Consider the following 21611-nt stretch of genomic DNA (forward strand, 5'->3'; position numbering starts at 1 on the left):
TAAATTAGCATTTTGAGAAGTATTAACTAACCCAAAAGAAGTCAGGAAAGGGGAAATTAAGGAAAAAAAAAAAAAGAGGTGGCAACTAGAAAGCAAATAGCAAAATGGTAGACTTAAATCTTAATATACAAATATATTAAATGTGTATTTAGTGTATAAGTATATTAAATTTAGTGAGTTAAATACTCCATTTTATAGGCAAAGATTGTTGGGATTAAAAATATGTATATGCTATTTATAAGAGACAGTTTAAATACACAGAAACAGATTAGATGTTAAATAATGAGAAATGCCAACATAAGAAAGCTGAAACATCTCTACAAATATCAGACAAAAGAGGAAAGAGTATTATCAAAAAAATGAAGTTACATTGTGATGATAAATTGTGGGCATTCATCTAATAAAACTTCAAAATACATAGAGCAAAAATCGATAGCACTCTAGGCAAATATCAGTAGTTCTGTAATCATATGTGAATATTTTATCACCTTTTACTTAGTAATTTATAGAACTAGATAAGATGTCACAAAAAGCATAAAATATTTAAAGACTATCAAATTAATTGACATTACCAAAAAACATTACTATTCCATAATTAGAAAGAAAACTTTCTTTTCCACAGTATATATAATGTGTATATATATATATAACTTTCACAGATCATGGTCTCTTTCACAATGGAAATAGATTAGGAAAATACAATAATAAAATTATTTAAACATTCCTAAATCTTTGGATATGAAAATAACACAATTTAGAGCCCATAGGTAAAAAATGACAAAATATCTAAAACGGAATGTGTTTTTGAGATACAGATAAAGCAGTGTTTGAGGGAAATGTATAGCTTTAAGAAGCTATATTTAAAAATTCTTAAAATCAGTGACCTTAATTTTTTCCTTAAATCCAGTGAGAACAGAGGAGGTTAAACTCCAAGTTAAATTAAGATCAAAGATTTCATGAGATAGAAAAGAAATAAATGGAAGGTATTAACAAAACCTAAATCAGAGAAATGGTTTAAAAACTCCGTTTGCAGTATAAGCAAATAACAAAACAAGCAAAATAAATTTTTGGAGTAAAAGAAAACTTAGAACTTTAACTGAAAAGTACAAAATGTTGAGATGACCTAAATAAACCATTCTCATGAATTGGAAAATCTAATATAGTCAAGATGTCAGTTCTTCCAGATTGATGCATATTTTCAGTACAGTGTCAATAAAAGTGCCAATAATCTTCCTTTGAAGAATTTGAAAAATTTATTCAAGTATAAATATGGAAATTCAAAGAACTTAGAAGACTCACAGTAGTCCTGAGCATTGTAAGGACACACACTAGCTGATATCAAAACTTACTATAAATATACAATTATTAATACAATATACTGTTGGGCAAGAGTAGAAAAACAGATTGCATGCAGAACAGAATAGAAAATCACATTTATAAAGTCAATTGATTTTAGAAAAAGTTCTAAGGAAAATCAATGAGAGAAGATTTTTTTTTTTCAGCAGAAGTTTGAAAAAGATTGAAAATTGTTTGAAAAAGTTTTTTTCAAAAATCTTTAAAATACATACATGACAGACAAAGGTGTATATACTGAAACTAGAAATAATTCATACAAATTGATATAAATGTCAAATAACCCAATTTAAAACCTAGCCAAGAGATTTGAAATAATATTTCACAAAAGAAGACATATGAGCCACAAAAGATGGTTTATAGATGGCCAGTAAACAAGCGAGAAAGCCGTTAATATTATTTCTTCTCAGAGAAATAGAAGTTAAAACCACAACATGGTATATGTACTGGAATTACTAAAATTAAAATGATAGCAAGAATAGTTAATTAACAAGGTTGTGAAGTAATTCAAACTCTCCTCCCTTATTAAGGAAGTATAAGATCATATGACCACTTCAGGGACAAGTTAATAAATGAGCAAAAATTCGTAGTCAAGTAAGGATTAGTACAAGCTTTGGCATTAAAAAGAGCATTATAAAAATCACTTTAGCCTGAGGGGGTTAACCAGTAATTATATGAATGAAGATTAAAATAAAGTAAGTCTTAAAATATGTATTGAGTCGGAGATTTGAGAATTAAGGCTAATTGTAAATATTAAGAAAAAACAAGGAACAAGATTTACCAAATCCATATACTGCTATTAGAAAAATAGTTAAAAAAAAATCATTCACAGCAAATAGATGTTGAGGGGGACACTGTTTTGTGGGGAAGTGCATGAATTCTTTGTTTTTATGATAGTGATGTTAATGGAGCCGGAAGAGTAGGTGGGCCAACTCATTGTCCTGCCCAACATTTTGAACCAGAATGCTTACAGATCCTTTGTGAATGCAGATCTCCCTACTCTCCTCTCTGCCATGAATTCTAGAAGACTGAGAGGGATGGAAAGAGGGAGATGAAGGTCACGTTTTTCTTAAACTGAGAAAATTGCTATGCAATTGTAAGTGCTCATAAAGCTGTCAGACAAATAAAAGAATAAAACTGGAAACCAACGTGAACCCTAGGCAGCGATATTCAAGCATTTTCCTTTTATACCTCCTAAAAGAATTTTGAGAAAAACTCTGTCTGTCCTTGCACATTTAAACTTAACATCAGCAATTTATTATTGATATTTTATACAGCATAAAGGATTCTGGTGTGTTATTGATTGGATCCTGTTTTAAGCACACAATAAAACCTATTGATACTACAAACTCTCCTATCGTGCTGGTGGTTTCCACCCTTCATAGCAACTTCACTGTCATTTCTTAAGCTTGCAATAATGCAACCCTACATTAGTACAAGTTAAGTGTTTGAACTTCATTTTCAGTGGTAGGGTGGGATTTTATTTTGTTTGTCAACACCGTAAAGCTTCAGAATCAGTCTTTTCAAATTTGGAAAATGTCTGTTTTATAACGTGAATAGCAAAGGTCGTTCTTAGCAGCCAAAATCAGACCCAGTTTCTATGAAAATACCTATCTGCTTTCTTTTCAGTTTAATCAACTTTTTATGCCAGTGACAGAAGTCTCTCTAGTGAATTCGGAGATAAGTAGGTTAGATCAAATATATAGAAAGCCCCACCCTCCATTTATTACCTGGATAAAATAGAATGCTTCCTCTTCGTATCATTCTCTTTATTTTGCCCTACAATACTTTCTCAAAAGCAATGGATCTGGAATCCATTTGGGACATCCTTTGATGCCTAAATGTGTGTTTACTCTGTGACAATGTACCTCATTAGGGGGATAGGTGAGAGGGGCCCCTTTCTTTTGTATAGTGGTAAGAGGGGAGGCAAAAAAAAAAAAAAAATGTTGCCAAATCACAGATGTTTTCTGGCAGATTGATTTTTGGAAAGGACATATTTCTAAGTTGAGGGTCTGGAAATTGATTTCTTAAAAACACTATGTATGTCTATGACTCCATACCTACTAGAAAATCTTTGGATATTTATGTATTTATGTACCTTTTTTTGAAGACTACTGTCTTATAAAATATTAGCCTAAAAATGTCTTAGTGATGTTTTTCCTATTGGCCTTCCACTGATAAGATTTTAAATGTTGCTTGAAAAAAGTACATAAAATAATGATTGAAAATATGAACAAGCAAGGCTACAAATATGGATTTGCTCTTATCTATTACTTTGGCGTTCACACATGCACACACATCCATAAATGCCTAGTGTTTTTGCAACAGAAAATTTCCATTCGTGTTTTATCTTCAGTTATTAAATACATTAATACTTATTTATCTACTAGACACGCTGCTAGGCTCTGTGAATATAAATATTTATAATCTGCAGTCTCTAATCCAAAGAGCATTCAGTGTAGAAAGGAAAAATACCAATAATCATTCCCTCTTCACTTCCTGAGTGTCTGATCATATGACAGTGATTGGTGGCCGTGCAACTACCCAGCACCAGCACTGCCTGGAACTGCTCTGCTGCATGATGCCCTGTCACCTGGCAACAGGAGGTGCTGGCATATTCACAGCTACTTCTGTGTGAGGTCCCAGATGTTCTCTGTAGTGTTAACTAAGGGTTGAGGAACTGTTGCTGTGCCTATAAAGATATAATTGTAATGTCCTGTTTTTTGTTTATTTTTTTAAGATTTTATTTATTTATCTGACAGAGATCACAAGTAGGCAGAGAGGCAGGCAGAGAGAGAGAGGAGGAGGAAGCAGGCTGAGGAGAGAGCCTCATGCGGGGCTCCATCCCAGGACCCTGGGATCCTGACCTGAGCCGAAGCCAGAGGCTTTAACCCACTGAGCCACCCAGGTGCCCCCCTGTTTGTTTTTAAGAGTGGTCCCAAATTTAAAAAAGAACTAATACCTCACCCTAGATTAACCCTATGAGAAATCTGTTCCTTTGGGTTTTTGTGTAGTGCCTTGCCCTGAGATGAGTTATTCCTGAGGGCTGCCTTATATTGTGAAAATTAAATAGCTAAATAGTCTTAACTATGAAAATAAGAGAAGGTATTTGAATGCTTAGAGGGCTATAATTTCAATTATAGCCATAAAAGGAATGAATAAATTAAGCCTCAGTAGCTTCTTTGGGCTTTGCTTATTTCTTATACTAATAGATTTTTTAAAAGCACATTTGGCATAAAAAGTTAGGCTGATTCGATTTCTTAAAATAAGTTCTTATCAAAATTCATTGTCTTTAACTTTGCTTTGAGTATGCTTCATGGCCATTAAATGAATCTATATTGAGCAGAAAAAGATACACACTTAGAACATAAAAACTGCCACTTAGAAACAAAAAAAGGAACCTAAGTGCAGTTTGTATTTTATAGATTTTCCGATGCTTTAGTATAAAGATTCCTTCCTGCCAGTCACTAAAAATATGGCAATGAGGTTCATTTTGTTGCCACACAATAATTTTTATTTACCAAAAGTAAGCCTCAGATAACTGCATTGATTCTTCCACACTTGAGGCCATTGAATAAGGAAGAAAAGCATTGTACAAAAGGCATTTTAAAATAACAATAGCAGCAAAGGGCAGCGGCTAGAGCTTTAATGAGATTTTCTGTTCGAATAAAGTTTAGCATTCCTGCAGAACAAGATCAATATTGGCTTATTTTACTAAGATATTTTGGAAGGCTTCCTAACAGTGATATTTTTAAATCATGGAGTCTACTAAAGGGCTCTTATAGCAGGTGGCAAAAGGATCCATACAAATTGCTCAAACTGTACTAAAATTGACCACATTCAAAATATTGGCTTGTCTTCTCCCTAAACTTGCTCTACAGAAGTAAGAATTTTCTGGATCAACCATATGGAATACTAGACCTTATGAAAAGCAAAAGGAAAGACATATAAGATACCAGGAAGAAATATAACCAGACAAAATTCCCAATGCCATACTTGCTTGAATGTGCACATTTCACAAAACCATGCCTGCTGTTAAAATAAGTAACTTGCCTTACTAAATATGAAGTTCTTTTTCCAGCAGACCAATTCGAAAATGATCAGAATAGACTTAAACTCTATTGTAGGAGGCTGGTGGTTTTGGAGGACAATGTGACGGTAATTATTGTTATTAATAATATTTCTGTTATCATCATTATTTTAAAAATGTATTAATGTACTCTGCAACTACTGTTGATCCCCATATGTATAAACTTCGTTTCAAACACAGATAATCTAACCACACCTGTGAGGAAGGTGTTTTTAATCTTCATAATTTTATAGGTAGGGTCACCAAAGCTCAAAAGAAGTAAGTTATCCGGTGTTGATCTATGAATAAGTATTTGATCAAGGGTCTAGTTGTGGGTAAGACTGGTGTCAAATCCTATGATCTTGCCAGTATTAGCTAAAAACCTCTAAACAAGAGATTTCAGTACTAGAATGATTATGGTTACTAGCATCTAGGGATTCATGAAAGGAAAAAGTCATGAAATAATAATGTCTTTACGCTCCATTTCAGAAATGGTATACAGACCTGTAGGATTCACAAAATGTAATTGTCACAATCTCTTCATACATTTGAAATTTTAATTCCAAGAAACTTGCCAGAACTAAATTATGGTATTTCATTGGTATACTTCTAACAATGTGTTTCATGAATGCTCTAGTTTGATATTTAAGCCCTTAAATTTGTCTGTCTGGAAGAGGACGTTTGGAAGTATTCCTTAGAATAGGTAATGTACTGGCCATTGATCCAAACAGCAAATACAATCATTTATTACTCTTCAGTTGACAAACATTAGTTTTTAACTGTGGCATTCAGTTTGTTCCATTACTTAGGATTGAATCTACATCCTTGTTCATCAGTAAATCTCTTGGGCTGAGCTTGATTTAGGTAATTTTGTTAGGCAATTTCCAAGCTCCATGTGATACAATAGAGATGCCTAATAGAATATGTTCCCTGCACACCTCCTGAAATTTTAAATGACTTCAGTGCACAACATTCAGATTGAAACAGTAGTAAAATATTGTTTTGGCATATACTCTCTGAAGCACATCAAAGATTTTTTTTTTTAACTAAAGAAGGAAAACAAAAACATTACCAGTGAAATCTGTTCAATGCAGACTGATGTATTTGATTGATTTTTTTTTTTTTAGAGTTGGTGAAACAAATACCTCCACATATTGTTTAGCAATTTATTTTAGGGACAGGTCCCTTGGTATTCTCACAATGCACTGATTTGATTTGGGAGAGATGGGAGATAAAGGCCAGCAAATTTCCACTGTAACATTCTGAACAGTATATGATGTTAGATAACTAACTGCATAATTATATGGGAAAAGTCCGAATGAATATGCCTAGTTCTCAAAAGCATTTTAGTTCTGTCACATAATATTTGCTTTACTTGAAAATTCCTCCAAGCTTAACTAATGTGTATTTTTTCATCTCTTCAAAAAAGCTTGATTTTCTCTGCAAAATATATTGTTACTAATAGGAAGTTTTTAGTGTTTGATAAAACATTAATTTTGATGGAACAAAGCAGTGTCAAAGGTATATTTAAAAAAATCAAATCAATAGTTATTTTATTTTTTTAGAGATTTTATTTGTTTGTCAGAGAGAGAGAGATCACAAGTAGGCAGAGAGGCAGAGTGAGGGGGTAAGCAGGCTGAGTAAGCCCGAGGCAATGCGGGGCTCAATCCCAGGACCCTGGGATCATGACCTGAGCTAAAGGCAGAGGCTTTAATCCACTGAGCCACTCAGGAGGCCCAAGTCAACAGTTTTAAACGTTCGTGTATGCTGGTGGTTCTGAACATTCACTGTTCATCAGAGTCACATGTAGATCCTGGGCCTCACCCCAGAAATTCTTTTCTGGGGTCTAGATTTGGGCCTGAGCAGAGACACTTGTCTAAAACGTTTACCCCAGGTAATTCAAATGTGCAGGCAGAGTTGAGAACAACTGGTTCAGATTAAAATCGAAGAGATGAATTAAGAACAGTTTCTGAATCTTGGCAGAAGATGGAAAGTGATTTTTAAGTGAAATACTCCCTTGCTAGAACAAGGGTATTTACTGCCCAGTATCAAATACATGGCAGTTTTCCTATCTCATAGTCACCTTTCTTATTCCTTTTCATTAACAATTAGTTTCTATTGGGAAACATCTCTCCACTGTTTAACAAGGCATCTACTGTAAAACTATTTGACAGGGAATTCACAGAGTCAGTATATGGATTTTAAAGGAAGAAAAACATTTTTGAGTGGCAATGACCCAAACTTTACTCACAGCCCTCAGAAGCCATGCCAATATATAAGTTAAGAAAACCGTGATAATTCTCACTGATTTTTTTCTTATTAACATATAATATATTATTTGCCCCAGGGTTACAGGTCTGTGATTTATCAATATTACACAATTCACAGCACTCACCATAGCACATTCCTTCCCCAGTGTCCATCACCCAGCTGCCCTGCCCCCCCACCCCCCAACAATCCTCAATTTGTTTCATGAGCTTAAGAGTCTCTTACAGTTTGTCTCCCTCCTGATCTCATTTGTTTAATTTTTTTCCCTCCCTACCCACCACAAACCCCCATCCTGACTCTCAAATTCCTCTAAACAAGAGATTTCAGTACTATCAGAGAGATCATATAATTGTCTTTCTCTGATTGACTTATTTCGCTCAGCATAATACTCACTAGTTCCATCCACTTTGTTGCAAATGGCAAGATTTCATTTCTTTTGATGGCTGCATAGTATTCCTGTGTGTGTGTGTGTGTGTGTGTGTGTGTGTGTGTATGATAAATATATATATACAATGATAAATATATCTACAATGGAATATTACTCAGCCATCAAAAAATGATATCTTGCCATTTGCAATGACATGGTTGTAACTAGAGGGTATTAGGCAAAGCAGAATAAGTCAATCAGGGAAAGACAATTACATGATTTCGCTGATATGTGAAATTTAAGAAACAAAGCAGAGGAACATAGAGGAAGGGAGTGAAAAAGAAAACAAGACAAAATCAGAGATGAAGACAAACCATAAGAGACTCTTAACCATAGGAAAGAAACTGAGGGTTGCTGGAGGGCTAAGTGGGTGGGGTAGATGGTTGGAGTAACTGGGTGACGAGCATTAAGGAGGACATGTGATGTCATGAGCACCAGATATTATGTACAACTGATATGTCACTGACATCTACCTCTGAAACTAACAATATACTATATGTTCATTAATTGAATTAAAAGAAAATAAAATTGAAAAAAATGACTTGTCTAAGTTCTAGGATAAAATTGTTACTACTTATAATAATCCATAATATGGGGTGCCTGGGTGGCTCAGTGGGTTAAAGCCTCTGCCTTCTGCTCGGTCATGATCCCAGGGTCCTGCGATCAAGCCCTGCATCAGGCTCTCTGTTTGACGGGGAGCCTGCCTCCTCCTCTCTTTCTCTCTGCCTGCCTCTCTGCCTACTTGTGATCTCTGTCTGTCAAATAAATAAATAAAATAATAATCCATAATATGGAATATATGATTATTGCCTAGGACTATGCCAATTACTTTGCATTTAATATCTCATATTATGTACCATAACATCTGATTGGTATTTCTGGACAAAAATATTTTCCTGGTGTCCCACGAAGTCTCAGCAAATAGGGAGATTCATATTTGTGGATGTTCTTTTCTATTCAGAGATAATGTGACCAACATCTTTGCAAACCAGGCGGTAATACTTAAGTCTCAGCACAACACAGTGCATAATTTATTGACATGACAAGAGTCACACATGGATTCGGGAAGCATTCCCACTGCAGCTAAAGGAGTCCAGCTGCATCAGCAGGACCAAGCCGCTCTGCAGAAATATACTAAGCACTGTAAACAACTTCATGATATTTTGTTTGTGTATAGATTTGGGGCTCATATAACAGAAATGGACAAGCTCTCAAATTACATGGCTTAGAGAGCTTATTTTGCAAGCTTTAACCAAAATCTTGGTGTAGTATTTATGGTCCACAGCGTCAGATGCTTCTCTGTCCTCTGACCCTGGGTTCCATGCACACTGGCTTTCTTCCAGTTTTTAAAGTATGCACATCCTCCCTCCTCTTTGCCTTGTCTGGTCCCTTGGTTGTAAATGCTCTTCTGTTTATCTTGTGGTGGAAAGCTTCCCTTGTCAGTCAACTTTAATGTTAAATTTAACTGCCTTTGACAGATCTTCGCCTGAATTCGTAATCTAGAGAATTACTCAATCACTATCACATGAATGTATTTCATTTCTCTGCAAAGCACTTATCATCACAGGAAATTTTCTTGTTTATTTATGCATGTATATATTTACTTATCATCTGACTTTTTCCACTTCAGTGTAAGATCTTGGGCTTTTGATTCTTAAGTTCCTGGAACCTACTAAGATTCAGTAAATATTTGTTGTATGAACAGATGAAATTAACTCTCAGCTGTGTAATGCAAGTCTACTCTTTGAGACAAATGGGTTAGAAAATAAATACCTAGGAAGAAGAGTATGTTGACTTGTTGCACGAGGTCTTTAGATGTAAGCCAGTTAAATATTGAAAAGACATTTGCCCAACACAGTTACGTAGTGTTTAGACTAATTGATATCTGGACTTTCTTCTGTGTAGTACATAATGGCCTATTGATGTTTTCAACCAAGGCCACATCATCCTAATTTGTAAGAACAAAACCATACTAGTATATAAAGGAGGAAAAGGTTGTTTATCCTCATATTTCCTGTTGGGGGATGTTGGAGCAAATCAAAGATACTAAGTATTTGGTTCTTCCTATAAAATATTATCCTATCAGACATTGTCAAAATGCTGAGTTCACGGAATTGGCTTTATAAAACCAATTTAGCCACAGTATCCTCAGCCAGGGACAACAGTCCGTTTATTCAGTATGGCACTTAACGGATTCCTAGCCTCACAGTCCATATCCCAGAAAAAAACAATAAAAGCCGCAAGTCCTCTTTATTACCTTGAGTATAATTAAGAATTATTGGTGAGCAAATCAATACCAGTGATGGAATAGCAATGCCTAAAACCAACCTGCTTCTCTGGTAAAACATTGGCTACAGAAGCCCAGGATTACAGTTTCTCTGGTACAAATTTGCATGGTGAGCTACTTGATTACAATGGAGAAACAAAGAGTTGACTTTTTTAAAAAGTGTAGTAGACTTTTCAAAACAGGTATGCCTGAAATGGGTTTTTAAAATAATGAAAGCCTAGCATTGAGTACTTTCCATAAATATTCTAGAGACAAGAAATATTTCTCATTGATATATTTAGATGGAAATTTTAAAATGTGTTACACAATATGATATGGTTTAATAACATTTATGTATGCATATTTTAAAATGTTCAATTACATGGTACATAAAATTAGCAAAAGGGACAGTGCATACTAAAATACTAATGATAGAGTTTTTCCAGGTAAGAAATAACTGTTCAGAAATTGAAAATAGGACAGAAAAGTAGTTGGTATGCATTTTCAATGTATACTGGAGTAAAGTACTCCCCACCCCCAGACCCACCCCCAAGTTTAGGGAAATATACCTTTCAATTCACTGCATGTTGTTAATTAAAGGTCTCACATTTAGTAAAGTTAAATGTGACTTTGTTGATTTTTGTCCAGTAGAAATCCAATTTTTACTTGATGGAACAAATAACTCAAAGGTTATAGTTTATTGCCCTTTTGAACATTAGCCAATTTTAAAATCGATGTAACCATTTTAACATTCTTTTTCTGAACTGCCTATAAATAGCTAGTTTCTCAAATGTTAATGTTTTCCTCTTAATTAGTTGGACAGAATATTTACGGCATTCACTTTTTTGTTTTGTAATTTTTTCACAATTTTGCCTTTGCAAAATTATACTTTAACAGCCCTTAATCCATATATTAAATTAGTAATACCACTTAGTATTCTGTCTCCTGAAGCAACCACCTAGTATTCTGTCTCCTGAAGCAGCTTTCTGTACTACCCACATCTCATGCTTTATCCATGGGTCCACTGCCTTAAAAGCCCTTTGTCTATAGGATAAAAACCATACTATCTAAGAAAGAATTATAGTTCGCATCTCCCTCATCGTCTATGCCCCAAACCTTGTGAGTTGTTAATCATTAAAATGAACATGCCCAGCTGTTTCATGGAACCTTTTTGGTGTTGCTATTGTATTTTATTTATTTATTTATTTCGTGGTCTGGGAATGCCTTTATTTTAAACACCTGACCGGCTCCTTGTCCTTTTGTTTCACAAAAATATCAAATAACACTTTTTTTTATATAAAATAGTTTTGGATTAGTCACCTAGAAATGCCCTGGGTGAGGCTAGATTTCTTCTGTGGTTCCCTAATCCTAATCAAAGAACTTCAGTGATGTGCAATGCTTTTTCACACTTATTTATTCACATGTCTTTCTCCATTTGCCAGACTCTATTTCTTCAGGAAGGTTTTATGTCTTATATGACTTTGTCTCTGTAGTAATTCTGCTGCAAAGTTCTCTGATACATAGCAGGTAAATGACACATGACTATTGGAAATGAATTATAGAAGATATGAATTGGGGAGACATTCATGTGGCCTAAGTCATAAAGTGAAAACTGGAAAGAATCTTAGAGATTAGCTATTTTACTGTTTCTAACAGATCACATTCTGGGTGGGTAACTTATCTAAATTCTATATTTTATTCATTAAGAGTAGAATATGGAACTGTCCTTGTTTACCAGTGAACAAACACTCCACATCAAATCCTCATTTAGGAGAAGAAATTGAGGCCCGGAAATAAGCAGATTGTCCACAGTCATACAACAGTTATGTTACAGACCTTAGATCGGTTCTTTTGTCTTGACTCCCTAATGAGTATTCTTTTAACTAGTACCCAGGACAGGAAGTAGTTTTTAAAATGTCTTTTTCAATTCTGATGCTGAATTAGCCTTTCCTTTAGGGAACTGCATTTATAGACAGGCCTGAGCCTGAGGAGAAGATACCCTTTGCACCACATTGCCTTTTCACCATCCCTAAGGACATTATGACCTTTTAATTTCAATTTTTTAATTCTCTGGGATGACCATATTCCCCTCAGAGTAACACCAGGAGTCATTTCAGTTTTCTTCTGAGACAAAGAAACATTACAGTGCTCAGCTTCTGCTAATAACTTGACCTTTCCATTCAGTGGTGCTCATACTGATATCACATGAGATTTCTTTAAGAAAAGAAGGGGGGAAGAAAGGGAAAAAGAAAATAGCAAAAGATTTATGTTTTTCTGTTAGTCAGAAATTCCAGCCTATTTACTACTCTGGCACCCAGTCAGAAAGGCTCATAAACCTCATTTTTCTTTTTCTATCCAAAATTATAAAGCACTTCCTGTTTATTTTAGGCAAATAATGACCAAATTAGGAAAAAAAAAACCAACTTTAAAAATATGTGTTAAAAGCAAACAGCCTTTAAAAAAATGGTTTAAAGAAGAGATTATTGGAAGAGTCTTAGTAGGATAGGAAAAAAGAAGATTGGTTTTATGCAAATGTAATTCTGATAGCTACAGATTTTAAAGCAATTCATTTAAAATAATTTTAAAATGATAATATATCCCTTGGGGATATGTTACACTAACAAACATTTAAATTATTTGTCTACATCCTGGAAAATGAATTCTTAGGAATATAACTTAACATTGGGTGAAAACATGTGATTTCATTCTCTTTCGAGAAAAAGAATAGAAGCACTATGTTTAAAAGAAATTGAGACTTATATTTACCATCAGCCTATATAATCTTCTAATCTTAAAGCACAAAATATTGGCAATTAACTTTTCTTCTTTCCTCTCTTCCTCCTTTAACCCAATCTCTTTGCTACACTCATTCTTGAATCACTCAAGAATAATGTTTGTTGCTGTCAATATGTTTCCAGAATAAATGCAAGGAGAGGAGACCAAGAAACCATCCTTGTTAGCTAAGAAAATAATAAATATTTCATTGCTGCAGATATATTCACCTATAAACTATTTACTTTATTCTGTTGGTAATATAATAAAAATCTAGTTATACACCACAGAGAATATAGGATTCACATACAGTGATGTAAGTAGGTTTGCAAACAAGATTATTTTTAAAGGCATATTGACTTCATTGATTTTCATAAGGGCATACTCCATTCTATGTAATGGAGTTTTTATTGCAATTTATAGGCAAATAGTTGAAATACTTTAGGGCATGTTTTTCTTACTGTAGTGACAGAAGCTAAAGGTGAAATGTGTCACAATTAACCTTGAATCTATTTGGGTTTTATTGGTTTGTGTTTCAGCCATCTATTACTTAAATATGTCTGTGTGGTGGTATGCTTATTTACTAACACCTACTCATATAGGACAATTTTGTATTTCAAGGTTAATGGTGAGAATCCTGAATTACAGGGTTTATTTAAAGAGACTTTTCTTGTAGTGAGATAGAAGAAAATACTTCTTGAGTGTTTTAACAACAACAAAAAATGCTACTTAATTTTTTCCAGGAAGTGTGGCCAGTTGATAATTGCCTACTGGATCACCATGTGCGCCCACACACGTCCGCAAATGTACATGCATAGTTTCTGACTGTACAAGTCCCAACAAATGTTGAAATTTTACATCATTTGGCTTTCTGGTGTTACAGTCCCTTCAAAAATAATGATCACTTTACTAGGAAGTTTCTGCTTCTTAGTAAATGCCCCCCAGAGGGCATCTAGTTGAAAATAATTTGAGTCTCCTCACTCAATCAGGATCCTACATGATTAAATATCTTGATTTTGAAAGAACTTCAAAGTGAGATAGCATGGTGCTTTTTGGAATTAATGGAGATAGTTAAACTACTTGAAAACTTGATGTGGAAAAACCCCAATCTCCCTTTATTTAGTCATTTGTTTAATGGGGGAAGAATATATTTACAAATTCTGAGGTAGTAAGTCTCATATTGATTTTGGGCAGGATCCTGGCAAGAATTATTATCCAAGTACTTTAAGCCTTTCTACCTTAATTTCTTCTGCTTAAAGCTAAGACTTTACTCCCTAGAAGGCAGAGCAGGGGGAAAAAAATAAACCAAAAAACACCCCCAAACACACAAGCAAACAAACAAAAAACTGATCTGACTGTGAATGCAGATAAGACAGATTTGGATTCCAGATTTACAACTGTATGACTCTGGGAAGGCCATTTAACTTTCTAGCTCAGTGACTTTTCACAAGTTACAAGATCTCTTTCTCATTCTCCTCATCTGTAAAATGGACATAACATTATTATCTTTCTCATAGAGTTGCTGCAAAGTTTAATTTAGTTCATATTTGCAAGACACGTGGGGTGCCTTGGTGGTTCAGTAGGCTAAGTGTCTGCCTTCAGCTCAGGTCATGATCCCAGGGTCCTGCAATTGAGCCCCACATCGGGCTCCCTGCTCAGCAGAGGAACCTGCTTTTCCCTCTGCCCCTGCTCCTATGCTGTCTCTCTCTCTCACTCACTCTGTCTCTCAAGTAAATAAATAAAATCTTTAAAAAAATATTATATGTAAGATACTAAAAAGGGGTTGGCATATAGTGTTAGTGTCTACTATTATTATTACTAGGGTGAGCAGAATGATCGTCCCTCAGAGATATTCATATCCTAATCCCTGGAACCTGGGAATATGTTACATACATGGCAGAAAGAGACTTGTGAATGTGGTTAAGGTTGCACCCCCTGAGATGGACTGGTTATCCTAGAATCTCCCAGTAGGACCAAGATAATATGTGAGCTCTGGAAAGCAAAATGTAGAATCAGAAAAGTGAGTCAGAGAGATGAGACAGAAGGAGAGATTTGAATCATGAAGCGAACTTACCCAAAGACTGTTGGCTTTGGAGGTGGAAGAAGGGAGACACAAGCCAAGGAATGCACGTGACCTCTTCTCAACCCTATTAATTTAAGGAACCGAATTCTGCCAAGGATCTGAATAAGCAAGGAAATGGATCCTCCCTTAAAACCCCTGGACCAGCTCCAGGGACAACTGGGTGTTTCAGTTGGTTGAGTGTCTGCCTTCCTCTGCCTTTGGCTCAGGTTATGATCCTGGGGTTCTGGGATTGAGTTCCCAGATTGGCTCCCTGCTCAGCGGGGAGTCTGCTTCCCTCTCTCCCTCTGCCCCTCCCCCCTGCTCATGCGCTCCTGCGCGCTCTCTCTCTCTCATTCCCACTCTGCTCTCTCTCTCTTTCAAATACATGGGTGATGGGGGGAGAGGAAGGGACAGCCCTGACAGCACCTTGATTTTAGCTTGTAAAACCCGTGTCAGACTTCAACAAGCATAACTCTAAGATAATAAATTTGTAGTTTTAAAACACTAAGTTTGTGGTAGTTTGTTATGGTAGCAATAAAAAACTAAAACATTTACCATCACCATTATCTTTATTAACTTTTTATATTTCATCATAGGTAATTTAAACAAATAACTGATGCAAGGAAAACCTCATTGAGAGTCACTGTATTTCCAGAGAGACAACTGATATTTTATTTGCAGTCAGAACCTGGGTTTTCCAATAAGGCTCTCATCTATGCAAGAACAGAAAGGAGTCCATGATTCGTCACATTGGTTTTGTGCTGGTCTCTCACACGGGATGAAGAGCAATGTGTCATATTACTTGGAGTGTCTTAATAGGGGCAATATTTTCCTTCAGAGCACCTTATTTCTACAAATGTTGGAGTCCCATAATCCTCTCTTTCTATATGGAGAAATTAGAAACAATATATTTTTTACACCGAACAGGTAAAGAACAAACAATGAGAACATCTGTAGAAAATAAAGTTGGACTATTGCTTTAATGCCTAAGCACAGTGATCACTTAGAGTGCATGATAACATGTGTTGTTAGTTCACATTAGAAAAAATGGAAATCGGTTTCCATGGAGCTCCTACAACATCAAGTATGTTCATGTCAATTTTTTTTTTTTTTCCAGGAAATCTTTCTGAACTGACTGGTTTGAGTATCCATCAAAGTACCTTTTATAATATCTTAAAATCCAAAGGTTGAAAGAAGGAAAAAAATGCCTTAAATTTCAAAACATGTATTAAACTATAGAAGAGGGTAATAACTACACATTAGCTATCAAAACATTTTATTGTTGTCAGAGAATATTGAAACTGGAGTAATTCCCAGATTAACACACAAAAGCTACACTAATTACTAGGATGAGATTTCAGCATCATGTATATTTTCCTCAATATTCCTTTTTATGTGAAGAACAATTGTACTAAAATCACCAAGGTGCATAAGTCTAGTATATATAGACTTCTCTTATGTACATGCAAGTGAAACATGAAAATGCATACATTATATGAATTTTATCATGTAACATTTGTAATTGTTTTTCTGTACGTGGTTTTAGTTTTCCTCCTAATCATAAATAAAATTATTTATAATTTTTAGACAGGTCAATTATTCACTATCTTAAGCTACATTTCCAATCATAAAATGAATCAAAGAATAGTTGAATAAAATTTAAAAACATTAAAATTACCAACATTTAATATTTTTGGCCAGGTTTAATTTCTAAGTCTAAATACACCAGGCAGGGGCGCCTGGGTAGCTCAGTGGGTTAGAGCCTCTACCTTCAGCTCAGGTCACGATCCTGGGCTCCTGCCATTCAGCCTGGCATTGGACTCTCTGCTCAGCAAGGAGCCTGCTTCTCCCTCCCCCACTGCCTGCCTCTCTGACTACTTATGATCTCTGTCAATTAAATAATAAAATCATTAAAAATAAAATAAAATAAAACTATCCAGGTAAGCATTATAATAGTGTTTTAAATTATTTTAAAGGATTGATAAAAACTATGATCTTATGGAAGATTGCCATAGGGTAATTCACAATTTAAAAAAAAAATGTGCCTTTTGTTTGATGTGATTAACAAATCCCAGTTGTCTGTAGATACCTAGGAAGGCTACATATTCATTCTCAGCTTTTGATACATATATGCATCAATTCCCACATAAGCCCTTTGCAAATTGATCACAATGTCCAGTCATTGTAGCCCCATTCCAACTCTTCGATGGACAATAAAAATGGATGTTTGTATGTTATCTGCCTGTAAGTCTTTTCTATTTTCCTTTTTGTTTTTGGCTACAAACACCATTTGCTCTATTTTGTAGAAACAGCTATGAATATTGATCCTTTTTCATATATGTCAAAAGTCGCCGTAAAATGCTCTTCTCCAAAGATGTACTGTGTGTGTGTGTGTGTGTGTGTGTGTGTGGCAATAGCATTAAATGCAGGCAGATTTTCTCAGACAAGTCATTCACAACTTACATATATGAAGTCTTATTTATGTAGAGAGCATCCATATTTTTAAAAAAAGGTATACTTTATTTATTTGAGAGAAAGAGAGCTTGAGCAGGGGGAGGAGCAGCTAGAGAAGGAGGAGTAGAGAATCTCAAGCAGATTCCACAGTGTGTATGGAGTCCCATGCAGGGCTCGATCTCATGAGCCTGAGATTATGACCTGGGCCAAAACCAAGAGTCAGATGCTTAGCCAGTTGAGCCATCCAGGCATCCCAAGAGCACCCAGTTTTAAATGAGTCCCTTTCAAGTTCAATACAGAGACAACCTATATGCCAGGACATAAAAAATTCATACTTAACAATGAACATTTCTATATACTAATGTTATGTGTTTTCTTTCAATTTAAGTAATTCTTACTGAAAGTTAAGTATGTGTTTGGAAAGTTTCATTGGAAAACTATGCACACAAGTTGCCCATTTTTATCATCAATTTCTTCTTAAAATTCTCCAAGGTCATTATATACATCATTAATGTTTTCTAAATCATGTATTCCCCTTTCATGCTGTGTAGTCATCAAGATTTTGATCTCAATTTAATTTCTTTTCCCTTCTAGTAATCCTCATGACTCAACATTTTTAGCTGAACTTACCATAATTTCATATTTAGAAGCTAGGATTGGTATGTAGAACTTTTGATAGCTGTTTCTCATTTGTTGATTCCATTATTTTTTCATACAGGGTAAGTCTGAAATAGAATTGAAACCAAACATCATTCATAACTGTTTTCACTGAAATTTTCAGTAATCCATGTATTCAAATAAATCCAAAAATATTATTCCCAAATCCAGTTGTTTCCATATGTTTAAATATGATTTCATGTGAAGGAAATCATGGAGTCCAAACAACTTCTCTACCCCATTATTACCATTTATAAGGCTTTTTTCCCCCTACAAAAAAATATAATGAAATGCATTAAATCAATGCATTATATAATTTTACTGCTCATTATTTTATTTTACAGTTTAGAAAACCACTCTCCACATTATATCTCTGCTACATTCTCACACCCTTCACATAATAGTTCTATTCTCAAACTTATACTTGGTCATTATCAAGTATTTTCTTTATACTTTATTTTAATAATTATTAATTTAATTTAAATAATTATTATTAAACATACATAAAGTGGGATAAATGGTAGAAAGAAAAGAGAGCAAATAAGAAATGAGGGAAGGAAAAAAGGAAAAAGGGAAAAGGACTAACTCTACATGTGGAACTTATATTCTATCTCAAGTAACCACACTTTCCAGTAGGACAGTATGTACATTGGGTGAGATTTTTTAGTGGATACTAAATAGAAAAAAACCTGGGGTAGGACAAGTCAGGGAAGAAGAGGTGCTTTTGAAGTGTTTTTGTTGTTGTTGTTATTAAATTCATCCATTATTAACATACAGTGCAAATTATTTTCAGGTATACAGTATAATGATTCAACAATTCTATACATTGAACAGTGCTCATCAGGGTAAGTGTGTTATTAATATTTATCTATTTCAACCATCTCTTCACCCACCTCCTCTCTGAAAACCAACAATTCTCTGTATTTAGAATATGGTTTTTGACTCTTTTTTTCTTTGTCCATTTGTTTCTTAATTTCCACATATAAGTGAAATAATATTGTATTTGTCTTTCTCTGACTTATTTCACTTAGCATTATACGCTGTAGGTCCATTCATATTGTATCAATTGGCAAGATTTTGTGGCTAAGTAATATTCTATAGTGTGTATGTATATGTGTGTATTTACTTTCTTTACCTAGTTATTTATCAGTGGATACCTGGGTCATTTCCCTATCTTGGCTATTATAAATAATGCTTCAATAGACATAGGGCTGCATGTATCTTTTTAAATTGGCGTTTTAATTTTCTTTAGGTACATATCCAGTAGTGGAATTACTGGATCATATGGCAATTCTATTTTTAAGGAATTACCTTATTTTTAAGGAAACTCCATACTGTTTTCCGTAGTGTCTGCACCAAATTTTCCATTCCCACCAAGAGTGCATGTGGGTTTCTTTTTCTCCACATCCTTGTCAACACCTGTTGTTTCTTATATTTTTTTATTTTAGCCATTCTGACAGTCATGAGGTGATATCTCTGTGGTTTTGATTTGCATTTCTCTGATAATGATGATGTTGAGAATCTTTTCATGTGTCTGTTGGCCATCTGGATGTCTTCTTTGGAAAAAGGTCTATCCATGTCCTCTGCCCATTTTAATTTTTTTTTTTTTTTTGGTGCTAAGTTGTATTAGTTCTTTGTATATTTTGGATATTAATCCCTTAACAAATGTGTCATTTGCAAATGTCTTCACCCATTCATTAGATTGTATTCTGTTGTTGTTCATGATTTCTGTTGCTGTAAAGAATCTTTTTGTTTTGGTGTAGTGTCAATACACCCTTGCCAGAGGAGTCATTCTACAAAAAATTTTCTATAGTTGATGTCAAGGAGACTACTGGCCATGTTTTCTTTGGGATTTTTATGGCCTCAAGTCTCACATTTAGGTCTTTAATCTATTTTGAGTATTTTTGTGTATGATGCAAGAAAGTAGTTCAGTTTCATTCATTTGCATGTAACTGTCCTCCTTTCTCAACACCATTTGTTGAAGAGACTTTTTCTCATTATATATTCTTGTATCCTTAGTTGTGGATTAATTGACCACAAAAGCATGGGTTTGCATATGGACTCTATATTCTGTTCTATTGCTCTCTTGTATCAGTATGATATTGTTTTAATTACTACAGTTTCACAATGTTTCTTAAAATGTAAAATTGTGACAGGTCTGGTTATTATTGTTCAAGCAAAGCTTTCACTCTTGTTCAAAATTGTGTCAGCTATTTAGGGTGTTTTGTGGTTCCATACAAATTTTACATTTATTAGTCTTAGTTCTGTGAAATATATTGTTGGTATTTTCATAAGGCTTGCACTAAATCTGTAAATCACTTTGGGTAGTATAGACATTTTGACAATATTTGTTCTTGCAGTCATTAGCATGGAATTGCCATTTGTTTATGTTATCTTTGACTTCTTTCATCAATGTTTTATGTAATTTACAGGGTACAGATGTTTCACCTCCTTAGTTTCTATGTATTTTGTAATTTTGGTGCAATTTTAAGTGGGATCATTTTCTTTATTTCTTTTTCTGCTACTCCATTATTAGTGTATAGAACTGCAACAGATTTCTGTATATTAATTTTATATCCTGTGGCTTTATTGAATTCATTTATTCTAGTATTTTGTGTTTGTGTATGTGTGTGTAATATTTGGGTTTTCCATATATAATATCATGTCACCTGAAGAATGGAAGTTTTGCTTCTTCTTCACCAATTTGGATGTATTTTATTTCTTTTTCTTGTCTAATTGCTGAAGCTAGAACTTTAAGTATTGTATTGAGTAAAAGTGGTGAGAGTAGACATACATACAGACAAGTGAAAATGAAAATGCAGTGGTCCAAAATCTTTGGGATGCAGCAAAAGCTGTTCTAAGAGGGAAGATAATAGCAATAATCTATCTACCTGAAAAGCAAGAAAAATCTCAACTTTACACCTAAATGAGCTAGAAAAAGTAGAACAAATAAAGTCCATAGCCAGTAGAAGGAAAGGAATGATAAAGATTAGAGCATAAGTAAATGAGATGGAGACAAAAACAAACAAACAAACAAAAAAACAAGAAACAAAACAATAAAACAAACTAGCAAAACCAGGAGCTGTTTCTTTATAAAGATCAATGAAATTGATAAACCTTTAGCCAGACTTATCAAAAAACAATTCAGCTCAAATAAAATTATAAATAAATGAAGAGAAATAACATCTGACACCACAGAAATAAAAAGGACTATAATAGAGTATCATGAAAAATTATATGACAAGGAACTGGACAACCTAGAAGTGGATACATTTCTAAAAAC

This window comes from Mustela nivalis (assembly GCF_964662115.1).
Source record: "Mustela nivalis genome assembly, chromosome: 1".
Taxonomy (NCBI): Eukaryota; Metazoa; Chordata; class Mammalia; order Carnivora; family Mustelidae; genus Mustela; species Mustela nivalis.